The sequence below is a fragment of the Hyla sarda genome, chromosome 13, assembly GCF_029499605.1.
Source record: "Hyla sarda isolate aHylSar1 chromosome 13, aHylSar1.hap1, whole genome shotgun sequence".
In the NCBI taxonomy this organism is placed as follows: domain Eukaryota; kingdom Metazoa; phylum Chordata; class Amphibia; order Anura; family Hylidae; genus Hyla; species Hyla sarda.
Genome location: NC_079201.1, coordinates 13,053,707 through 13,076,979, shown reverse-complemented (window position 1 = coordinate 13,076,979; position 23,273 = coordinate 13,053,707). Strand labels below are relative to the sequence as shown.

General features: G+C 44.0%; 1 protein-coding gene across 9 annotated transcripts in view; it reads right to left on the bottom strand.

The window, feature by feature from the left end:
* Nucleotides 1-23,273, bottom strand: part of ZNF335 (zinc finger protein 335) — a 346,490-nt gene that overhangs the window by 69,522 nt on the left and 253,695 nt on the right. Inside the window, exon 1 of one of the 9 annotated variants that reach the window (XM_056549987.1) lies at nucleotides 21,498-21,611. The exons of the other annotated variants lie outside the window; for them this stretch is intronic. The gene's annotated coding sequence lies outside the window, so the exon portion shown is untranslated. Of the gene's footprint in view, nucleotides 1-21,497; nucleotides 21,612-23,273 lie in introns of those variants that run through there. 9 annotated transcript variants of the gene reach the window in all.

The following is a 23,273-nucleotide window of genomic DNA, read 5'->3' as shown; positions in this document are numbered from 1 at the left end:
CCGTGATCTCTGTGCAGCACCCAGCGTTCGTTTAGAATGTTGGGTGCGGTGGTGGTGGGTCGTGAAGTCAAGGCCACACCCCTTGTGATGTCACGCGACGCCCCCTCAATACAAGTCTGTGGGAGGGGCCATGGCATCCACCACGCCCCCTCCCATAGACTTGCATTTAGGGGGTGTGGTTTGACATCACAAGGGGTGTGGCCTTGACGTCCCGACCCCTTGCCGCCCGCACCCAGCGTTCGGAACAAATCGGACCGAACACTGGGGCATCGGAGTACCCCTTTAAGATGGAATTTCCATTTGGAATATCTCCAGAATATTCCATGGTGTGAAATGAGCCCTTACAAGGGAAAAAAAATTCAAGCGTACCTGTCACTCCTACATGTTCCTCACTAGGTCATACAGATTCTTTACACCTTTTTTACGTGTCTAGCTTCTGTATTTGAAAATTCCTCTGTTCTGCTGCTCACTCATCCCGACATCCACTGCTCAGGAAGGGGCGTGTCCGAGGCAAGCACTGAGCCCGCCCTCACTCACTATGAATTCACTTCCTCCCTGAGTCTGCTGTGCTGGCTCTCTTCATCCAATCACTGCAGGCTGCTCTGTAACCCCCACCTCTCCGTTTTCATGCTGCGGTCTGATAGGACAGGAGTGAGCACTGAGTGCTAGTCCCGCCCTCACTTCCTGGACTTTGTCCCTGTCCATCAGCTGGGACAAAAATGATGCTGCAGCCGGACCGGATTATGTTCTGGATGGTATGGGGACCCCTAGTGTTTATTTTTTTATAAGCCATAATTTCTATAAAAAGGAGCTAACTTTTTTTTTTAATGAAGTATATTAGAACGGTTAATGTTTTGTCAAGATTTTCGACATTTATAGAGTTTTTGGGGGGAGATGTATCAAAACCTGTGCAGAGGAAGAGTGGTGCAGTTGGCCATAGCAACCAATCAGATTGCTTCTTTCATTTTCCACAGGCCTCAATCTCAAAACCTGTGCAGAGGAAGAGTGGTGCAGTTGCCCATAGCAACCAATCAGATTGCTTCTTTCATTTTCCACAGGCCTCAATCTCAAAACCTGTGCAGAGGAAGAGTGGTGCAGTTGCCCATAGCAACCAATCAGATTGCTTCTTTCATTTTCCACAGGCCTCAATCTCAAAACCTGTGCAGAGGAAGAGTGGTGCAGTTGCCCATAGCAACCAATCAGATTGCTTCTTTCATTTTCCACAGGCCTCAATCTCAAAACCTGTGCAGAGGAAGAGTGGTGCAGTTGCCCATAGCAACCAATCAGATTGCTTCTTTCATTTTCCACAGGCCTCAATCTCAAAACCTGTGCAGAGGAAGAGTGGTGCAGTTGCCCATAGCAACCAATCAGATTGCTTCTTTCATTTTCCACAGGCCTCAATCTCAAAACCTGTGCAGAGGAAGAGTGGTGCAGTTGCCCATAGCAACCAATCAGATTGCTTCTTTCATTTTCCACAGGCCTCAATCTCAAAACCTGTGCAGAGGAAGAGTGGTGCAGTTGCCCATAGCAACCAATCAGATTGCTTCTTTCATTTTCCACAGGCCTCAATCTCAAAACCTGTGCAGAGGAAGAGTGGTGCAGTTGCCCATAGCAACCAATCAGATCGCTTCTTTCATTTTCCACAGGCCTCAATCTCAAAACCTGTGCAGAGGAAGAGTGGTGCAGTTGCCCATAGCAACCAATCAGATCGCTTCTTTCATTTTCCACAGGCCTCTAAAGAGGCCTGTGGAAAATGAAAGAAGCAATCTGATTGGTTGCTATGGGCAACTGCACCCCTCTTCCTCTGCACAGGTTTTGCTAAATCTCCCCCTTTAATTCTGACAGGGCACATGAATTGTGCCATAAAGAAGGATCTGGATCCAGGACTGAAAACGCGAAATGCCTTATAAAAAAATAAAAATAAAAAAAGCGAGCAATGTGCAAAGTCATTGTGTACACACCAGTGCGCTCCTACTGAAAACAAGCCCCAGGGGTCCGCCATTGAGACTGCGCTTGTTAATGTGTTAACAGGAGCTGCAGACCCCAAAATGCTTCCATTTAAATAACAGGACATGCTCCACAAAGCCCTCCATTAGCCCCGGCCAAAACAGAGCTCAGATTCCCCGCAAAAACGGCGCGTCCTGCCCATTGTGTGACCGGCTTGTGCAGATAAAATGTTATTCACCTCACTGGAGCAAGTAATATGGCAATCGCTAGTGGCATTTCTGCGCGCATTCAAATAAAAATGACAGAACGCGGACCAGAGAACGGGAGGAGGGGGGGAGAGAGAAGTCACAAAGTGTCTCCTGCCCTTTATAGAGAAGCCGCCATAAAGCGAGGCCCAGGAAATCAACATAGGAGGTCAGGGCTGAGAATTACCCACTCGGCTACATATTTTGGCGTTACCGGTGAGGCCGTGTCGTGTTCACAGCGTGGAATTTCCAAGTGGAATTCTGTGGGAAAATTCCGGTGCAGCAGAGTCCCATTGATTTCAATGGGATTCTGCTGCACTGCGCACCTGGCGGAATTTCCGATTCCGGCGTCTGCAGAAACACTAAACCCGTTCATTGTTTCTGCCGATTCCGCTCGGAAATGCATTGCCGTTTATCGAGTCCGCGCATTTCCGTGTGGTCCCATCAAGTTAATGTGCGGAATGTGTGCCCTTATTTTTCGGCAGACATTCCGCACATTTTTAGCCATAAGAATGTGGCTTAAAGGGGTTCTCCAAAGGATAGGGGATAAGATACCTGATCGCGGGTGTCCCGCCACTGGGGACACCCGTGATCATGCACGCGGCACCCCGTTTGTAATCTGTCCCGGACGACAAATACGGACGACCACCGGGCCGGCGGCGTGTGACGTCATGCCCCCACACCCATGTGACGTCACGCCCCTCCCCTCAATGCAAGCCTACGGGAGGGGGCGTGATAGCTGTCATGCCCCCTCCCATAGCCTTGCATTGAGGGGCGGAGCGTGACGTCACACGGGAGCGGCCCGGTGGTCGTCCGTAATCAGACCCGGAGCCAGTGGCGGGACTCCCGCGATCAGGCATCTTATTCCCTATCCTTTGGATAGGAGAAAAGATGTGTAAGCCCCGGAGAACCCCTTTAAAGTAGGGGGGGGGGGTGTATTATTGTACGGAAGCTGGAGGACTGGGTTAAAGGAGTACTCCATTGGCCAGCGTTGAACTAAATGTTCCGAACGCTGTTTTTGCGCTGCGCGGGTGTTAGGTTTGGTTCAGCCACGCCCCCTTGTGATGTCATGATCACGCCCCCTCAATGCAAGTTTATGGGAGGGGGCGTGACGCCCCCTCCCATAAACTTGCATTGAGGGGGCGTGACGCCCCTCCCATAAACTTACATTGAGGGGGCGTGGCCATGACGACACAAGGGGGCGTGGCCGACCCCCGCAGCGCGAAAACAGCGTTCAGTTTTAGTTCCACGCTGGCCAATGGAGTACCCCTTTAAGGTTTTGTTCACACTAGTATTGTGTTTTCTGGTATATTTGATGTCAAAAACAGAGAGTGCATGTGGCTAAAAATGGACCATATACGGGCGGACATTCTACACAATTTTAATGTTATGGCAGGCGCGACCACTCGGAAATGCATTGCCTCATAGACGCCAATGTATTTCCGAGCAGATTCCGCAGAAAGAATAGACGCGTCTGTTATTATGGTGGATGCCGGAATCGGGAAATTCTGCCGTGTGCACAGTGCAGCAGAATCCCATTGGAATCAATGGGACTCTGTTGCCACGGAATATTCCTGGACACTTTATTAGGTACAATGGCTTGTTACTAACACAATAAGCTAAATCAGCCAAGCACACAATTCAATGCATTTAGGCATGGAGATGTGGTCAAGACAACTTGCTAAAGTTCAAACAGGATATGGAAGAAGTAAAAAAAAAAAAAAAATAAAGAAGATTTAAATGACTTCGAACGTGACATGGTTGTTGGTGTCTGATGGGCTGGTCTATAAAAATAAAAATATTTAATAAATAAAAAAACATAATAATTAATAAAATAAAAAATGTCTATAAAAATCTGGGATTTTTATGCACAACCACCTCTAGGGTGTACAGAAAATGGGCAAAAAAAATAAAATAAAAAAATAAAAATTAATAAATAAAAATATCCAGTGAGTGTCAGTTTTGTGGAGAAAAATGTCAGTGGAGAATGGGCAGACTGGTTCGAGATGATAAAAAGTTTTGCAACAGCTGAAGACACATAGTTTGAAATCACTGTTTTAGGGTACGTTCACACATATATATGCGGTAATTGCTATGGACAAAACCAGACAGTATCCGTCCTCGGACAGAATGGTAAACCTGTGCACTTCCTCAATTCCCCTGGCCTCACCATATATAGATGAGTGTAGAAAATAATATGGGAAATTGACATTTAAGCTGAGAAGCCAGGCAAGATTTGTGCTGTGCTACGTGCAGTTTACTTCTTCCGATGATTTCTATACGGTCTCACGCTGTGTTGCAATGCTTTCCTGTTATTCACACTGGGCCCAATGATGTAAATGCTTTGTCGCTCTTATTATGTAACAACCAGAGCGAAAAATATTTTTCTCATCTTCCCAGGGACCATGATGTAATATTAGCATGGACTACATTTATATATTACATATATATCTCTATACTGCGTGTTTTTATTAATATAAATATTTAACTTATTTATATAAATATATATTTATTTATATAAATAAAAAGTTATATATAAAATTTATATTAAGAAGAAAAAAAGATATACTTAGGCACACACGCACACAATTTTTTTTATTTATTTATTTTTTATCCCGTATATACTCGAGTATAAGCCGAGTTTTTCCACATGATTTTTCATGCTGAAAACAACCCCCTCAGCTTATACTCGAGTGAACTCTCCGCCTGTTCAGTGGTCTTCAACCTGCGGACCTCCAGAAGTTGCAAAACTACAACTCCCAGCATGCCCGGACAGCCATCGGGCCATCTATGCTGCAGGGACCGTCCGGTGGGGATGGTTAATCTTTCCGGGCTGTCCATCTTCACCGGGGGGCCCTCTTCTCCGCTCCGGGCCCGGACTAGTGACGCTGCCTTGACAACGATGCACAGGGACAGGAACGTCCCTGTGGGTCGTCGTCAAGGCAACGTCACTAGTCAGTGGCCGGGCCTGGAACGGAGAAGAGGGCCCCCCCCCCCGGTGAAAATGGACAGCCTGGAACGACTAACCCTCCCCACCGGACGGTCCCTGCAGCATAGATGGCCCAGACCAGCTCACCCTTCCTTCCCACCGAGGGAAGGTGAGTAGAAAACAAAAGGGGGGGGGGGGAGTCTGGATGATGACGAAGGCCGCAGTGGTCTTCAACCTGCGGACCTCCAGATGTTTCAAGACTACAACTCCCAGCATGCCCGGACAGCCATCAGCTGTCCGGGCATGCTGGGAGTTGTAGTTTTGAAACATCTGGAGGTCCGCAGGTTTGAGGGGGGGGGGGTGTGGGATGATGACAAGGGGATGATGATGAAGGGGGGATGGGATGATGACAAGGGGATGATGATGAAGGGGGGGTGGGATGATGACAGGCAGTGATGATGAAGGGGGGGTGGGATGATGACAGGCAGTGATGATGAAGGGGGGTGGGATGATGACAGACAGTGATGATGAAGGGGGGGTGGGATGATGACAGGCAGTGATGATGAAGGGGGGGTGGGATGATGACAGGCAGTGATGATGAAGGGGGGTGGGATGATGACAGGCAGTGATGATGAAGGGGGGGTGGGATGATGACAGGCGGATGATGACAGACTGAGATGATGAAGGGGGGGATGATGACAGGCAGTGATGATGAAGGGGGGATGATGACAGGGTAATGATGAAGGGGTTGATGATCACAGGGGGGGGTATTAATGATGGGGGTCTGGATGATGACAGGGGGGGGGATGATGTATTTCCCACCCTAGGCTTATAGTCGAGTCAATAATTTTATTTTTATTTTTTCTGGGTTTTTGGGGTGAAATTAGGGGCCTCTGCTTTACAAGCAGGTTTCCGCTTGTAATAATTTAGGACTTGTTCCCTTGAGCAGATTTCTTTTCAAACCAGCAGCGGATCTCCTGCTGAGAGTTTGAAAAAGAGGCGGGGCCTCCATGCGCTACCCACTGCAGATTTTTGCCAGCAGAATGTCTGCTGTTGAAAATCCACTGCAGACCCTATTGACTTCAATGGGGTCTGTGGCGGATTTTAAACAGCGGAGATTCCGTTGGCGAAAATCTGCTGCAGGTAGCGCACGGAGGCCCCGCCTCTTTTCAAACTCGCAGCGCGGGTTTGAAAAGAAATCCGCTTGTGTGAACGAGCCCTTAGCTTGAAAATTCGGTAGTGTCAAAGAGCCGAATGCTAAAACTGGTCTCTAATTCTGTCACTTTAGGGATGTCAAGTTTGCAGCCTTCAAAGCTGAAATCTCCCACCTCCCGATTGTGACATAAAATAGCAAAAAAAAGAAAAAGAAAAAAATTTAATATACTATCGCATTATAGGAGCTAAGATATTGAGTTGTGTCTTTCATCAAGCTGTTTCCAACAGCAACCAGCTCTGGGATACAATATCTGTCACTCAGGACCAGCATATAAATAGCAATGTATTCAAAAAAGTAATAAACCTTTTATGTAGGTTGTACCGACATTGTAAAATAGTTAAAAACAATAAAAAGTAATGCAACACTTTTACCTTTAAGATCCCGCTATTTCAGGATATGCTGTCCTGTTAGCGTACTTCTATTATGGCTATATACTGTGCATCCACACAAAAGAGGAGATACTGCTCCCCTACATCTCAATAGTACACTCTCAGAACCTGCAGCAGCATGGAGGACTTTATAAAGCAGTACTGAGCAGTGTAAGCTTTGAATTCTACACTGGGATGAGATATAACATTTATTACAAGTTGCTAGAGCCCCTACCTATCTCTCTCTGCCTATATTTCTCTCTAGCATCTTCTCCCCTCCCAGCATAGACTTCAATGGGCAGCTAATACTCGAGCAAGCTGATGATTCTTGAAACGGATTGAGCAGATTTAGCTTCTTACACTTGCTTGTACAACAGAGTTATGAAAAGTTAGTTGAACTGAGCCTACTCCACAATGCCCCACCTGCGGTTACCTGATGTCCGCTGCTCACTGGGGTGCCGACTGGAGGTAGTACAGGGATCAGTGCAGAAATGGAGGCGGAGTAAGGTTAAACAGTTTTTTTTTCTTTTTTTTTTTTAAAAGGGGTACTCCGCACCCCTACTCCGCACCCCTAGGATAAGATGTCAGATCGCCGGGGTCCCGCTGCTGGGGACCACCGGGATCTTGGCTGCTGCACCCACCTGTACGGCTTCCACCTCACACCTGCAACGCTGGAGGCTTCGGATCCCGACCACAATGGCGGACGAGGGGGTGTGACGGACCTCCCATAGACTTGCATTGAGGGGGGCGGGGCGTCTCGTCCCACGGGGCGGAGTTGTGACGTCATTGTGGTCGGGATCCGAAGCCTCCAGCGTTACCGGTGTGAGGTGGAAGCCGTACAGGTGGGTGCAGCAGCCGAGATCCCGGGGGTCCCCAGCAGCGGGACCCCGGCGATCTGACATCTTATCAGGATGTCTAGGGGTGCGGAGTACCCCTTTAAAAGATGGATAATTTCTATTGGAAAGAGCTGACAAAAACCTGGGTACCTGGCGCCTGGGATTTGTCGAGCCCTGTCCTAAACATTTGATCGCCTAAACCCTACGTCTTCAAATTGTGGATCTCCAGCTGTTGCAAAACTACAACGGTGGTCGGGGCATCTTTCTTCTCTCTGCACATGCAGTTGAAAACAGAGAAGAGAAGATTCAGAGCTGCCAGCTGAGCTTGTCTGTGTCACGGCTGCAGTCTGAGATTTAGGACTCCAGCATGAGTCTGAAATCTATAAAAAGGGCTTGTGGCCAGAACTGGTAGGGAGACCTCTAGTGGTCATTTTTTCAAAGTGGAAAATGAAATAGAAAGAAGCATATTTTTTAATAACATGCAATTGGAAAGTTATTCTGCATATGTTAATCTATAATATATCAAAAGTTTTTTGTTGAAAGGTACCCTTTAAAATGACAATATCCTGCAATAAATCACTGATGCCCTCAAGATGTAGGTATAAAATGCAAAAAAAAAGTGATAAGCCACAGGCCCCTCTAATGCCTACATCAGTGTTTCCCCAACCAGGGTGCCTCCAGCTGTTGCAAAACTACAACTCCCAGCATTCCCGGACAGCCGAAGGCTGTCCGGGAATGCTGGGAGTTGTAGTTTTGCAACAGCTGGAGGCACCCTGGTTGGGGAAACACTGGCCTTCATGGTGTTTCAGAGAAATTTTCAGCCTGGCGCAGTGTCAAACATAAAAAACAACAACAAAACCGTGAAAATAATAAGAAAGAAGACGTTCATTACTCGCATTATGCATAGAAAATGAGTCGAAAATTGTTCTGCGAACCTCATAAAAGTAGAGCATTGTATACTACAGCTTCCTGCTAAATCAATTAATCCTGCCATGGTTATCCCAGGAGCTCGTGAACAATGAATAAAAAAAATAAAAGAAATAAAAAATAAACACATTCTGGAGCCATTGTAATAAGCGCTATTATTGTGCTTTTTAATCATTTCGTTGCGTCTACCGCCGCGCGCTGACATGGGGCTGTCAGCGCCGAACTACCCAACAAAATACACGTCAGACCTCCAGCTTGTTCAAATAGGTAGAAGGGAGACGCGGTGGACGCAAAAGCTGGTGGTTTGAATGTCACCATCGTCCCGTGAAGCCGCCGAGCGACAAAAAAATGACGAGACATCTGCTGCACGCAGTCCTGGTTATCGCCGCTGCCAGCATTGGAATAAATAGTAATTATAAGCTAGATTTAACACCAAGCCTTGTGCCAAGCCGTGTATTGCCAGGACTCCCTAGTGGCATGATGAGAGTGAAAGGCTGGCACCTTGTTACTTATAGGAGGTGGCCGTAAAAATTATTCGGAAGATTTTCACTGTTAAAAACAGTCAATGGACAATAGGCTTAAAGGGGTACGCCGGTGGAAAACATTTATTATTATTATTATTTTTTTTGGAAATCAACTGGTGCCAGAAAATTAAACAGATTTGTAAATTACTTCTTTTAAAAAAAAAAAAAATCTTAATCCTTCCAGTACTTATTAGCGGCTGTATATTACAGAGGAAATGCTTTTTTCTTTTTGGATTTCTCTTCTGGTCACAACCACATTGCTCTCTGCTGACCTCTGCTGTCCATTTTTAGGAACTGTCCAAATCTATGGGGATTTTCTCCTACTCTGGACAGTTCTTAAAATGGACAGAGGTGTCAGCAGAGAGCACTGTGCTTGTGATGAAAGAAATTTGTAAATTACTTCTATTAAAAAAAATCTTAATCCTTCCGGTACTTATTAGCTGCTGAATACTACAGAGGAAATGCTTATCTTTTTGGAACACAGAGCTGTCTGCTGACATCATGAGCACAGTGCTCTCTGCTGACATCTCTGTCCATTTTAAGAACTGTCCAGAGTAGGAGAAAATCCCCATAGAAAACATATGCTGCTCTGGACAGTTCCTAAAATGGACAGAGATGTCAGCAGAGAGCACTGTGCTCGTGATGTCAGCAGAGAGCTCTGTGTTCTAAGAAAAAAATAATTTCCTCTGTAGTATTCAGCAGCTAATAAGTACTGGAGGGATTAAGATTTTTTAATAGAAGTAATTTACAAATCTGTTTAACTTTCTGGCACCAGTTGTTTAAAAAAAAAAAAAGGGGTAAAGGGGTACGCCGGTGGAATTTTTTTATTTAATTATTATTTTTTTATCAACTGGTGCCAGAAAGTTAAACAGTTTGGTAAATTACTTCGATTAAAAAAATCTTTACCCTTCGAGTACTTTTTAGCAGCTGTATGCTACAGAGGAAATTCTTTTCTTTTTGAATTTTTTTTTTTGTGTGTCTTGTCCACAGTGCTCTCTGCTGACACCTGATGCCCGTATCAGGAACTGTCCAGAGCAGGAGAAAATCCCCATTGCAAACCTATGCTGCTCTGGACAGTTCCTGACACGGAGAGAGGTGTCAGCAGAGAGCACTGTGGACAAGACAAAAAAAATAAAAAAAGAATAGAACTTCCTCTGTAGCATACAGCTGCTTAAAAGTACTGGAAGGGTAAAAAAAAATTTAATACAAGTCATTTACAGGTCTGTTTAACTTTCTGGCATCAGTTGAGTTACAAAAAAATGTTTTCCCCCGGAGTACCCCTTAAAGCAATATATATATATATAAATAATCTGAATTTATTTAATTAGACCGTTAAGTATGAATACAGAGCAATAAAACAAAAGAAACACAGTATTGTAAAAAAACTTAACACTCAACCCTTCACTGTATATTTATTCAATCAAAAAAAAAAAAAAAGAGAGAAAAAAAAACTAAAATCCCCAGTAAAGGAGCATTCACACTACACTGCATGGAGAAATTCCATGTACAGACACAGATGGCGCCACATGGGCTGCCCCCAATGACGGCAATGCATACCCTAACAGATTCGATAGAAAGAATGAACATGTTTAGAATCTAAAGTTCCAAGACAATGGGAGGCTGCTGCACCTGAATTTCAGAGTGGAATTTCTCAGCTCAGAAATTCCACAGCGTAAAATGCGCTTTATGGACGTTGTTAGCCTGAGTTTAAAGGGGTACTCCGGTGAAAACCTTTTTTCTTTTAAATCAACTGGTGGCAGAAAGTTAAACATATTTGTAAATTACTTCTATTAAAAAAATCTTAATCCTTCCAGTACTTATTAGCTGCTGAATGCTACAGAGGTAATTCCTTTCTTTTTGGAACACTGATGACATCACGAGCACAGTGCTCTCTGCTGACATCTCTGTCCATTTTAGCAACCGTGCATAGAAGATCTATGCTAAGGGCAGCATGGTGGCTCAGTGGTTAGCACTGCTGCCTTGCAGTGCTGGGGACTTGGGTTCAAATCCCACTAAGGACAACAATAAATAAAGCGTTATTATTATTTTTATAATAACGTCAGCAGAGAGAACTGTGCTCGTGATGTCATCAGAGAGCATTCCAAAAAGAAAAGAATTTCCTCTGTAGTATTCAGCAGATAATAAGTACTGGGAGGATTAAGATTTTTTAATAGAAGTAATTTACAAATATGTTTAACTTTCTGCCACCAGTTGATTTAAAAGAAAAAAGGTTTTCCCCGGAGTACCCCTTTAAAGGTACCCCTTTAAAAATAAAAATGTTTTCCACCGGAGTACCTTTAAAGGGGTACTCTGCCCCTAGACATCTCATCCCCTATCAAAAGGATAGGGGATAAGATATCTGATCGCATTGGTCCTACTGCTGGAGATTTCCACGATCTCCGCTGCGGCACTTCGCTCCGTGTTGGATGACTGGCGATGTGGGGCGGAGGCTCGTGACGTCAGGGTCATGCCCCCATGTGATGTCACGGCCACGCCCCCTCAATGCAAGTCTATGGGAGGGGGCGTGGCATCTGCCACGCCCCCTCCCATAGACTTGCATTGAGGGGGGCGTGGCCGTGACATCACAAGCCTCCAGCGCTGCACCCGACGCTATAAACGAACGCCGGGTGCAGCAGAGAGATCACGGGGGTTCCCAGTAGTAGGACCACCTTGAGAAAGCAGTAAGTAAGAGCACATCAAAGATGAACCTACAGTCTGGAAATAACCTACACATTACCAGTGTCCCTTAAAGGGGTACACCGGGGGAAAACTTTTATTTTTAATCAACTGGTGCCAGAAAGTTAAACAGATTTGTAAATTATTTCTATTAAAAAAAATCTTAATCCTTCCAGTACTTAATAGCTGCTGAATACTACAGAAGAAATTCTTTTCTTTTTGGAACACAGAGCTCTCTGCTGACATCACGAGCACAGGGCTCTCTGCTGTGACATCTCTGTCCATTTTTTTAGAACTGTCCAAATTCTCCATAGCAAACCTTTGCTGCTCTGGACAGTTCCTGACACGGACAGAAGTGTCAGCAGACAAAAAAGAAATTCAAAAAGTAAAGAATTTCCTCTGTGGAGCATACAGCTGCTAAGTAGTACTGGAAGGATTAAGATTTTTTTTTCATAGAAGTTTTTCACCGGAGTACCCCTTTAACTGGTGCCAGAAAGTTAAACAGATTTGTAAATTACTTCTATTAAAAAAAATCTTAATCCTTCCAGTACTTATTAGCTGCTGAATACTACAGAGGAAATTATTTTCTTTTTGACATCACGACCACAGTGCTCTCTGCTGACATCTCTGTCCATTTTTGGAACTGTCCAGAGCAGGAGAAAATCCCCATTGCAAACCTATGCTGCTCTCTCTGGACAGTTCCTGACACGGACAGAGGTGTCAGCAGAGAGCACTGTGGTCAAGACAAAAAAGAAATTCAAAAAGTAAAGAATTTCCTCTGTGGCGCATACAGCTGCTAAGTAGTACTGGAAGGATTAAGATTTTTTAATAGAAGTTTTCCACCGGAGTACCCCTTTAACTGGTGCCAGAAAGTTAAACAGATTTGTAAATTACTTCATCCTTCCAGTACTTACTAGCGGCTGTATATTACAGAGAAAGTTCTTTTATTTTTCTGACCACAGTGCTCTCTGTTGACACCTCGGTCCGTGTCAGGAACTGTCCAGAGCAGCATAAGTTAGCTATGGAGATTTGCTCCTATTCTGGACAGTTCCTGATACGGGCAGAGGTGTCAGCAGAGAGCACTGTGGACAGAAAAAAAAATCCAAATAGAAAATATTAGCAGCTAATAAGTACTGGAAGGATTAAGATTTTTTTAATAGAAGTCATTTACAAATCTGTTTAACTTTCTGGCACAAGTTATATCAACTGGTGCAAGAAAGTTAAACAGATTTGTAAATTACTTCTATTAAAAAATCTTAATCCTTCCAGTACTTGTCAGATGCTGTATGCTACATAGGAAGTTGTATAGTTCTCTTCAGTCTGACCACAGTGCTCTCTGCCGACACCTCTGTCCATGTCAGGAACTGTCCAGAGTACAAACAAATCCCCATAACAAACATCTCCTGCTCTGAACAGTTCCTAAAATGGACAGAGGTGTCAGCAGAGAGCACTATGGTCAGAGAAAAAGGAAATTCAAAAAGAAAATAACTTCCTGTGGAGCATTCAGCAGCTGATAAGTACTGGAAGGATTAAGATTTTTATATAGAAGTAATTTACAAATCTGTTTAACTTTCCGACACCAGTTGATAAAAAAAAAAAAAAAAAATGTTTTCCAGAGGAGCACCCCGTCACGCCCCCCCCATAGACTTGCATTGAGGGGGCGTGGCCGTGACGTTGCAAAACTCCGGCGCTGCACCCGACGCTCTAAACGAATGCTGGGTGCAGAAGGGAGATTGCGGGGGTCCCCAGCGGCGGGACCCTCCCCAAACAGACATCTTATCCCCGATCCTTTGGACAGGGGGATAAGATGTCTAGGGGCGGAGGACCCCTTTAAAGTTGTTCGGGATATAGGTTTCTCTATTTTTCAATGTATTTGGCCTGTATTATGCACAACAGAGGGTCCTATCCCTTCTTAATAACGTGTGATCTGTAGTCCTAGTTATTTTGTCTCCATCCCCTGTACATTCACTAAACTAGGTGGACGCAGTTCTGCCGAATTTGACATCGCTCAATAGCGTTCTCTCTCTTTTTTTTATATTTGTGAGCGCCGCATCAAGGTGATCACTGAAAAGGCAGCAAAAAAGCATAAATATAAACAAACAGAATTAAAATTAATGAGGCGCTGTGACACAGCAAGGAACGGCACGATGAAAGAGTCAGGAAGCAGAGTTTGTGCGTCTGCAACCTCCAGAGCTGTAATCCAGCCGCGGTTCTATATATACTTCACAGCGCGTGATGAAAGAGCTTATTACATTAGGCGCTGTCTAGAAACGACCCCCCCCCCCCTCCCCAAAAAAAAACAAAAAAACACATTTAAAGTTAAACGATTTCAATGAGCACCTTGAGAGAATACCTAAGTGAGGCAATCTGAAGCAAATATGCCGCCATATCATATTTTATATATACAGTGATCCCTCAACTTACAATAGTTTCAACATACAATGGTCTTTTCTGGACCATTGTAACTATAAACCAGACTCAACATACAATGTACGGACCGTCCAGATCTGTGATACATGTCAATGGCCGGAAGAACCGACCAATCAGATTGGCCATTCACTGGTAAAACCCCTGTATTACTGAAGTGCATGCACTGATTGGTGTCTGGTAGCGCCCCCTACAGTACAGGGAGGTATTACATGCTCTGTACTCTTTACCTGTATTACTGAAGTGTATGCACTGACTGATGTCTGGTAGCGCCCCCTACAGTACAGGGAGGTATTACATGCTCTGTACTCTTTACCTGTATTACTGAAGTGTATGCACTGACTGGTGTCTGGTAGCGCCCCCTACAGTACAGGGAGGTATTACATGTTCTGTACTACTCTTTACCTGTATTACTGAAGTGTATGCACTGACTGGTGTCTGGTAGCGCCCCCTACAGTACAGGGAGGTATTACATGTTCTGTACTACTCTTTACCTGTATTACTGAAGTGTATGCACTGACTGGTGTCTGGTAGCGCCCCCTACAGTACAGGGAGGTATTACATGTTCTGTACTACTCTTTACCTGTATTACTGAAGTGTATGCACTGACTGGTGTCTGGTAGTGCCCCCTACAGTACAGGGAGGTATTACATGTTCTGGACCAGGCTCTATCAATGGAGCGCAGAGCATACAGATCAATGGAGTTCAATAGAACTCTATTGATCTGTATGATGAATCTAATGATTCCTCCTAAAAAGTCCAATAAAGTGTAAAAAACAAAACAAAAAAAAAACGTTTTAATAAAAGTTTAAAAAGACACACATTAACCCCTTCCATGTTAAAAGTTCAAATCACCCCTTTTTCTATATAAAAACATGTAAACATAATAATAATAAACATATTTGGTATCGCTTCGTGCGTAATTGTACGAACTATTAAAATATAACATTATGTATCCCGTATGGTAAATTATGTAAATATAAAAAAATTAAATAAAATACCAAACCACAGAATTGCAATTTTTATAATATCCCAGAAAAAAAAAAGTTAAAAAGCGATTAAAAAGTCAGATCAATACCAAAATGGTACCGATACAAAAAACGGATTATGGCGCAAAAAATGAGCCCTCATACAGCCTCGTATGCGGAAAAATATATATATTTTTTTAAAAGCCACAAGGGTCAAAAATTGGCAATTAAAAATTTTGAAAAAGTTCTAAAAATTTTTTTTTAATTAGTAACACATGACGGAAACTATACAAATCTGGTTTTGCTGTAATCAGGCCGGTCTAAAGTATCAAAATACCTTGTTAGCTCAACCACAAGGTAAATGGCGTAGAAAAGTAAACCCCCAAATTTGCTAAATTATCTTTTACTATTTCAATTTCACTTCACTGAATATATATATATATATATATATATATATTATTTTTTTGGTTCTGAGAATATGTTATTAAAAAATGTAAAGGTATCCTTATAATAGGTAGTTATGGCTATTATAGGGCGAAGAGGAAAAGATTAGAGTGTAAAAGCAAAAATTGGTCCGGACAAGTGGATCGTCATGAGGGACAAGTAGATTTTGCTCCGTTTTAGTCCAGTGGACAAGTAGTTTTTTATTAAATTTCCACACCCCCTGAATGGGGGATAAAAAAAATTATATTGGGGGGGAATGTGAAATGGTGAGTGAACAAGAAATGGGGAAAATTGGCCATTAAATAAAAAAGTTTCTATTTGTTTATCACATCGCAATCAAAATCGCAATATTTCCCTTTATAATCGCATTTGCACGTTTTCCCAAAATCATGCAGCCCTAATGTAAAGTATTAGGAGCTCGGTTTATAAGACGAAAAGTGTTCCACTCGTTTACTGATAATTTGGGAAACATTATAAGGAATTAAAGTCCCCCCTATACTCTGGGAATTAAAGCCCCTCTATACTCTGGGAATTAAAGCCCCCCCTATACTCTGGGAATTAAAGCCCCTCTATACTCTGGGAATTAAAGCCCCCCCCCTATACTGTTGGGAATTAAAGCCCCCCCCCCTATACTGTTGGGAATTAAAGCCCCCCCCTATACTGTTGGGAATTAAAGCCCCCCCCTATACTGTTGGGAATTAAAGCCCCCCCCTATACTGTTGGGAATTAAAGTCCCCCTATACTGTTGGGAATTAAAGTCCCCCTATACTGTTGCGAATTAAAGTCCCCCTATACTGTTGGGAATTAAAGTCCCCCTATACTGTTGGGAATTAAAGTCCCCCTATACTGTTGGGAATTAAAGTCCCCCTATACTGTTGGGAATTAAAGTCCCCCTATACTGTTGGGAATTAAAGTCCCCCTATACTGTTGGGAATTAAAGTCCCCCTATACTGTTGGGAATTAAAGTCCCCCTATACTGTTGGGAATTAAAGTCCCCCTATACTGTTGGGAATTAAAGTCCCCCTATACTGTTGGGAATTAAAGTCCCCCTATACTGTTGGGAATTAAAGTCCCCCTATACTGTTGGGAATTAAAGTCCCCCTATACTGTTGGGAATTAAAGTCCCCCTATACTGTTGGGAATTAAAGTCCCCCTATACTGTTGGGAATTAAAGTCCCCCTATACTGTTGGGAATTAAAGTCCCCCTATACTGTTGGGAATTAAAGTCCCCCTATACTGTTGGGAATTAAAGTCCCCCTATACTGTTGGGAATTAAAGTCCCCCTATACTTTGGGAATTAAAGTCCCCCTATACTCTGGGAATTAAAGTCCCCCTATACTCTGGGAATTAAAGTCCCCCCTATACTCTGGGAATTAAAGTCCCCCTATACGTCTTCACTGCAGTACAGGATAAAGTTATTTTTATAGTAATAGCTATTTTTTTCTACAGCCATTATTTTGTCATATTATTTAGGGGGAAAGAAAAGGCTTTTGTGAGGAAAATTGCCGCGTAAGCTGAAGATCTCTCGTGGAGAAGAGGCGGCAAATTTCAGTGGACATTGAATCTAATGATTTGAATGACATTACTACTATTATTTACATTTAAATGAGTTTGGCTTTTATATTCGCTGCAGTTTTATATAAAGTGAAGCCTCCATTGTATAACAGTAATCCCAAGCAATTCTCCCTACCTAGAGAGGTAATAAATGCATAAGCTCCCGGCGGGAGACGTCCGCTCATCATGGCGGTGTCACGAGGTGCACAATCCCAGGCAAAGAGAAGAGGAAAATGGATGTAGGAGACGTTGTAGTATAAGTGCCCTGGATGTACGATGACAACCAAATGTCATTACAACACCTACGCCGCAGTGTACTCCACGTCTGTATTACAAATAGACTGAGAAAAGAAATCCACCGCTTATTGTAACTACAGAGAGTCCTGAAACAACTATTAAAGGGGTATTCCAGGAAAAAAAACTTTCATATATATCAACTGGCTCCAGAAAGTTAATTATTGGAAGGATTAAGATTTTTTAATACAAGTAATTTACAAATCTATTTATCAGCTGCTGAAGTTGAGTTGTTGTTTTCTGTCTGGCCACAGTGCTCTCTGCTGATATCTCTGCTTGTCTGGGGAACTGCACAGAGTAGAAGAGGTTTGCTATGGGGATTTGCTTCTACTCTGGACATGTTCCCGAGACAGGTGTCATCAGAGAGCACTTAGACAGAAAAGAACAACTCAACTTCAGCAGCTCATAAGTACTGAAAGGATTAAGATTTTTAAATAGAAGTCATTTACAAATCTATTTACCTTTCTGGAGCCAGTAGATTAAAAAATAAAATAAAAAAAGTTTTCCATCAGAGTACCCCTTTAAAGGGGTAGTCCAGTGGTGAAAAACGTATCCCCTATCCTAAGGATAGGGGATAAGTTTGAGATCGCGGGGGGCCCGACCGCTGGGCCCCCCTGCGATCTCTCTGTACAGGGGCCCCGGCTCTCCGGCCAGATAGCGGGTGTCGACCTCCGCACGAGGCGGCGGCCGACACGCCCCCTCAATACATCTCAATGGCAGAGCCGGAGATTGCAGAAGGCAGCGCTTCGGCTCTGCCATAGAGTTGTATTGAGGGGGCGTGTAGGCCGCCGCTTCGTGCGGAGGTCGACACGCCCCCTTCCCGCGGGCTGTCGGGGCTCCGTACAGGAGATCGCAGGGGGCCCCAGCGGTCGGACCCCCCGCAATCTCAAACTTATCCCCTATCCTTAGGATAGGGGATAAGTTGTTCACCACTGGACTACCCCTTTAAGATGAGTAGGACACAGACCCAGTAGGCGCGAAGCGGAGAAAGACATCATCTGCAGGAACCGTACATGGATCACTGACTGCGACAAAACTCACAGCAGGCTGTCCAGGAATGCAGGTCTGCAACAGCTGGAGGTCCACAGTTTGGAGACTACCGGTTGTGAGTCCCCAGGTGGTTGTAGAACCACAACTCCCAGCATGCACAGGCCGTACCACGTGATTAAGCCGAGCAGGCACCATACACCTCACTACATTAGTCAATGACGGCTGCAAAACTACCAGGCATGCTGGGAGTTGTAGTTTTGAAATAGCCAGCTGCTCCACAGTTTGGAGACCACAACTCCCAGCATGCACAAGCCGCATGTCATTAAAGGGGTACTCCGGTGGAAAATATATATATATATTTTTTAAAATCAACTGGTGCCACAAAGTTAGGCTTCTTTCACACTACAAAATTACTCTGTGCACTATTTCTCCCGTTACTATCTTCCGTCACAAAATAGCGGCCGTTATTAATAATGGGTTAAAACAGATATTAGAAAAATCCCATAGACTATAATGGGATTTTCTAACGGCCATATAGGATTTCGTAACGGCCGTTTTACAGCTGATTTTCAGACGGAACTTCGTACAGATCTTTAAAACGGAGTCATTTTGTAGCGTGAAAGAAGCCTTAAACAGATTTGTAAATGACTTCTATAAAAAAAATCTTTCGCCTTCCAGTACTTATTGGCAGCTGTATGCTACAGAGGAAATTCTTTTCTTTTTGAATTTCTTTTTTGTCTTGTCCACAGTGCTCTCTGCTGACACCTCTGTCCGTGTCAGGAACTGTCCAGAGCAGAATAGGTTTTCTATGGGGATTTTCTCCTGCTCTGGACAGTTCCTGATACGGGCATCAGGTGTCAGCAGAGAGCACTGTGGTCAAGACAAAAAATAATTTTAAAAAAGAAAAGAATTTCCTCTTTAGCATACAGCTGCTAAAAAGTACTGGAAGGGTAAAGATTTTTTTTATAGAAGTCATTTACAAATCTGTTTAACTTTCTGGCTAGAGATGAGCGAACTTACAGTAAATTCGATTCGTCACGAACTTCTCGGCTTGGCGTAAATTAGTTCAGCCTTCAGGTGCTCCGGTGGGCTGGAAAAGGTGGATAGATTCCTAGGACTGTATCCACCTTTTCCAGCCCACGGGAGCACCTGAGAGCTGAACTAATTTATGCAGGATAAGTCATCAACTGCCGAGCCGAGAAGTTCGTGACGAATCGAATTTACTGTAAGTTCGCTCATCTCTATTTCTGGCACCAGTTGAGTTAAAATAAATAAATAAAGTTTTCCCACCGGAGTACCCCTTTAAGCCAAGTAGGACACCGACCCAGTAGGCTCCATGTCTTAGGCTGGGTTCACACCACATATTTTGCCATACTGTTTTCAATCAGTTTTTGTAAAGAAAACCGTATGGCAAAAAAAAAAAAAATAAATGATGGAACCGTATGAAAACATATGGGAAAACGTAAACCATATGCGTTTTTAAGGCTGAGTTCACATCACGTTTTTCAACTACGGTTCCCGCATACGTTTTCATTAGTGAAAACGTATGGAACGGTATTGAAAACCGTATATATAGGCAAAGCATTGCAAACCGTATGCACACAGTTGCGTACGGTTTGCTTGCAATACGGTTTTTAACAGTACTACAAACCATGTTCAACCACGGTTTTGACTCTGGTTTAAAAACCGTATTGCAAACGCATACTTTTTTATTTTTTTTATTTATTTATTTATTTTTATTTATTTTTTTAACATGGACATCAATGGGAAACGTATACGGTTCTATACGGCAAAACCGTATGCGTTTTTTCTTTGTACATGCAAATTTGCATCCTAAAGTCCCCACCCAAAACCCCTCCCATTAAAAATGGACCGAATTTTCAAAAACGTATTTTTTTTAAAATAAAACGGACAGAACAGTATGCACTTTTAAAAACAGTATACGGTTTACTTTTTCCCCATACTGTTCCATCCGTTTTTTTCCCCCATACGGTTCTTGATAGAAAACGTATGCGGGAACCGTAGTTGAAAAACGTGATGTGAACCCAGCCTGAACCATATACTGTTTTTTAAAAAGTGCATACGGTTCCGTCTGTTTAAAAAAAAACTTTTTTTGAAAATTTTGTCCATTTTTTTTAATTAAAGTTAATCTTGTTTTATTGAAATTCCCAGGGAAGTAGGAGGGGTTTCCCATGTGGGGACTTTAGGATGCAAAGTAAAAACCGTATACAGTTCCCGGTATGGAACCGTATACTTGTGCGTTTCCCCATTGACGTCCATGTTAAAAATAAATAAAAAACGTACGCGCTCGCAATATGGTTTTTAAACCCGGAGACAAAACCAGGGCCAACCACGGTTTTGAGTACGGGGTTAAAAAAACGTATTGCAAACAATCCGTACGAACGCGGTTTTCAATTATTTGTCCATGTATACGGTTTCTAAAATGAAAACGTACTTGAAAAACGTGGTGTGAACCCAGCCTTACTACAATGGTCACTGACTGCATGCTGGGAGTTGTAGTTTTGCAACAGCTGGAGGCACACAGTTTGGAGACTACTGGTTGTGCCGCGCCAGGTGGTTGTAGAACCACAACTCCCAGCAGGAACAGACCCCCCTCCCCCCACACCTCAGTACATTGGTCACTGACTATTGCAGAACTACAAATCCCAGCTGTCCTGCCATATTGGAAGTTGTAGTTATGCAACAGCTGGAGGCCCACAGTTTGGAGACTACTGGTTGTGCCGTGCCAGGTGGTTGTAGAACCACAACTCCAAGCAAGCACAGACCCCCACACACACTACAATGGTCACTGACTATTGCAGAACTACAACTCCCAGCTGTCCTGCCATATTGGGAGTTGTAGTTATGCAACAACTGGAGGGTCCACAGTTTGGTTGTAGAACTACAACTCCCAGCATGCACAATGAAGAGGCTGAGGAGGACACCATAACAATGAGTATATATACAGGACACACTCTATATACTGTACACCACAGGTCCCCTGTTATGGTGTCAGCCCGCGCACAGCCCTCACTCCCCCCGGGGTCCTCTCCTCCGGGCTGCCCACACACTGCCTGCCGCCAGCCGCCATCTTTGTGGCCACTTAACCCGGACACAAAACGCAAACCACACAACTAAATAGGACACCATACCCTCTCCCCGGGGTCTCCTCGCCGATATTCACCGACAATATCCCACCCGGAGCCTCCGCGCTTTACACAGGACCGGCCACGACTTCCGCTCCGGCACCTACGAGGACACCAACGTATCCCTCCGCCCGGGGACTAAGTGATGTCCTATAAGCGCTGTTTCTTCTCTATCAGGCGCTATATGTATCGTGATTCGTTCTATATTCTACAGGACGTGTGTCTATTTCCGAATGGGGCTTGTTAAAAAAATACTACAAAAGGATCTACTCGGGACTATATTTCGTCACACGGCGGAGTGATACCGCAGGGCCTCTGAGTAAGATCTTTTTCTTGCCTGGTGACGTCATGGATAGGCCAGTCCTTCAGCGGCCATGATTAATTTGGGCAGTTAGACAGAAGTTTAACCCTTTTGCCAGGAAAAACTCAGCAATTTTTTTTGCTCTCCACAGAAATAGCACCACCTCTCTCCTTAGGTTGTGTGTGGTATTACAGCTTTGCTCTATTCGCATAATGGAACTGAGCTGCAGTATCACACACAACCTGAGGAGAAGAGTGGCGCTATTTAAAAAAATAAAATAAAAAAAATAGCATTTTAATTATCCCTCCTTGGCAGTGTTTACCAACCAGTTTGCCTTCAGCTCTTGCAGAACTACAACTCCCAGCATGCCTGGACAGCCAGTGGCAAACTGTCTGTGTAATAATATGCTGCAGTACAATATAGGGGGGGGGGGGGGGGGAGTATGGAAATAAACAAGTGTAAAATAAATATATCTCCCCTTTCCCAATAAAGCCCTGTATTATCAGAAGAACAATAATCGATTAAAGCGGTACTCCGATGGAATATTTTTTTTTTTTTGAATCAACTGGTGCAAGAGAGTTTAACAGATTTGCAAGTTACTTCTATTTACAATTTTAATCCTTCCAATACTTATCAGCTGCTGTATAGTACAGAGGAAGATCTTTTCTTTTTTAATTTATTTTCTGTTTTACCACTGTGCTCTCTGCTGACACCTCTGTCCATGTCAGGAACTGTCCAGAGTAGGAGCAAATCCCTATAGAATAACTCTCCTGCTCCAGACAGTTCCTGACAAGGACAGAGGTGTCAGCAGAGAGCACTGTGGTCAAGCAGAAAGGATAATAAAAAAAAGAAAAGAACTTCCTGTGGAGCATACAGCAGCTGATAAGTACTGGAAGGGTAAAGATTTTTTAAAAGAAGTAATTCACAAATCTGTTAAACTTTCTGGCACCAGTTGATTTAAAAAGAAATGTTTTCCAGGGGAGTACCCCTTTAGGTAAGTGACCCTTCTTTGTAAAGCTGTTCACCTGCACTATAACTTAGTATATATTGTTTTAGTGGGGGTTAACATGATGTCAGATTCTCTTTAAAGGAGTACTCCGGTCCTAAGACATCTTATCCCTTATCCAAGGATAAGATGTCTGACCGCGGGGGTCCCGCGGCTGTGGACCCCGCAATCTTGCATTCGGCAACCACCTCTTATAGCTGCACGCCGCGCTGCCAGCTCACAAACTGCCAGGTGCCGACCACCGGGCCGGAGTATCGTGACGTCACGACTCCGCCCCTGTGTGACGTCACCCCCCGCCCCCGCTTTGCAAGTCTATGGGAGGGGGCGTGACGGCCATCACGCCCCCTCCCATAGACTTGCATAGCGGGGGGGTGACGTCAAACGGGGCGGAGTAGTGATGTCACGCCCCCTCCCATAGACTTGCATAGCGGGGGGAAATGTCACACGGGGGCGGAGTCGTGACATCATGCCCCTT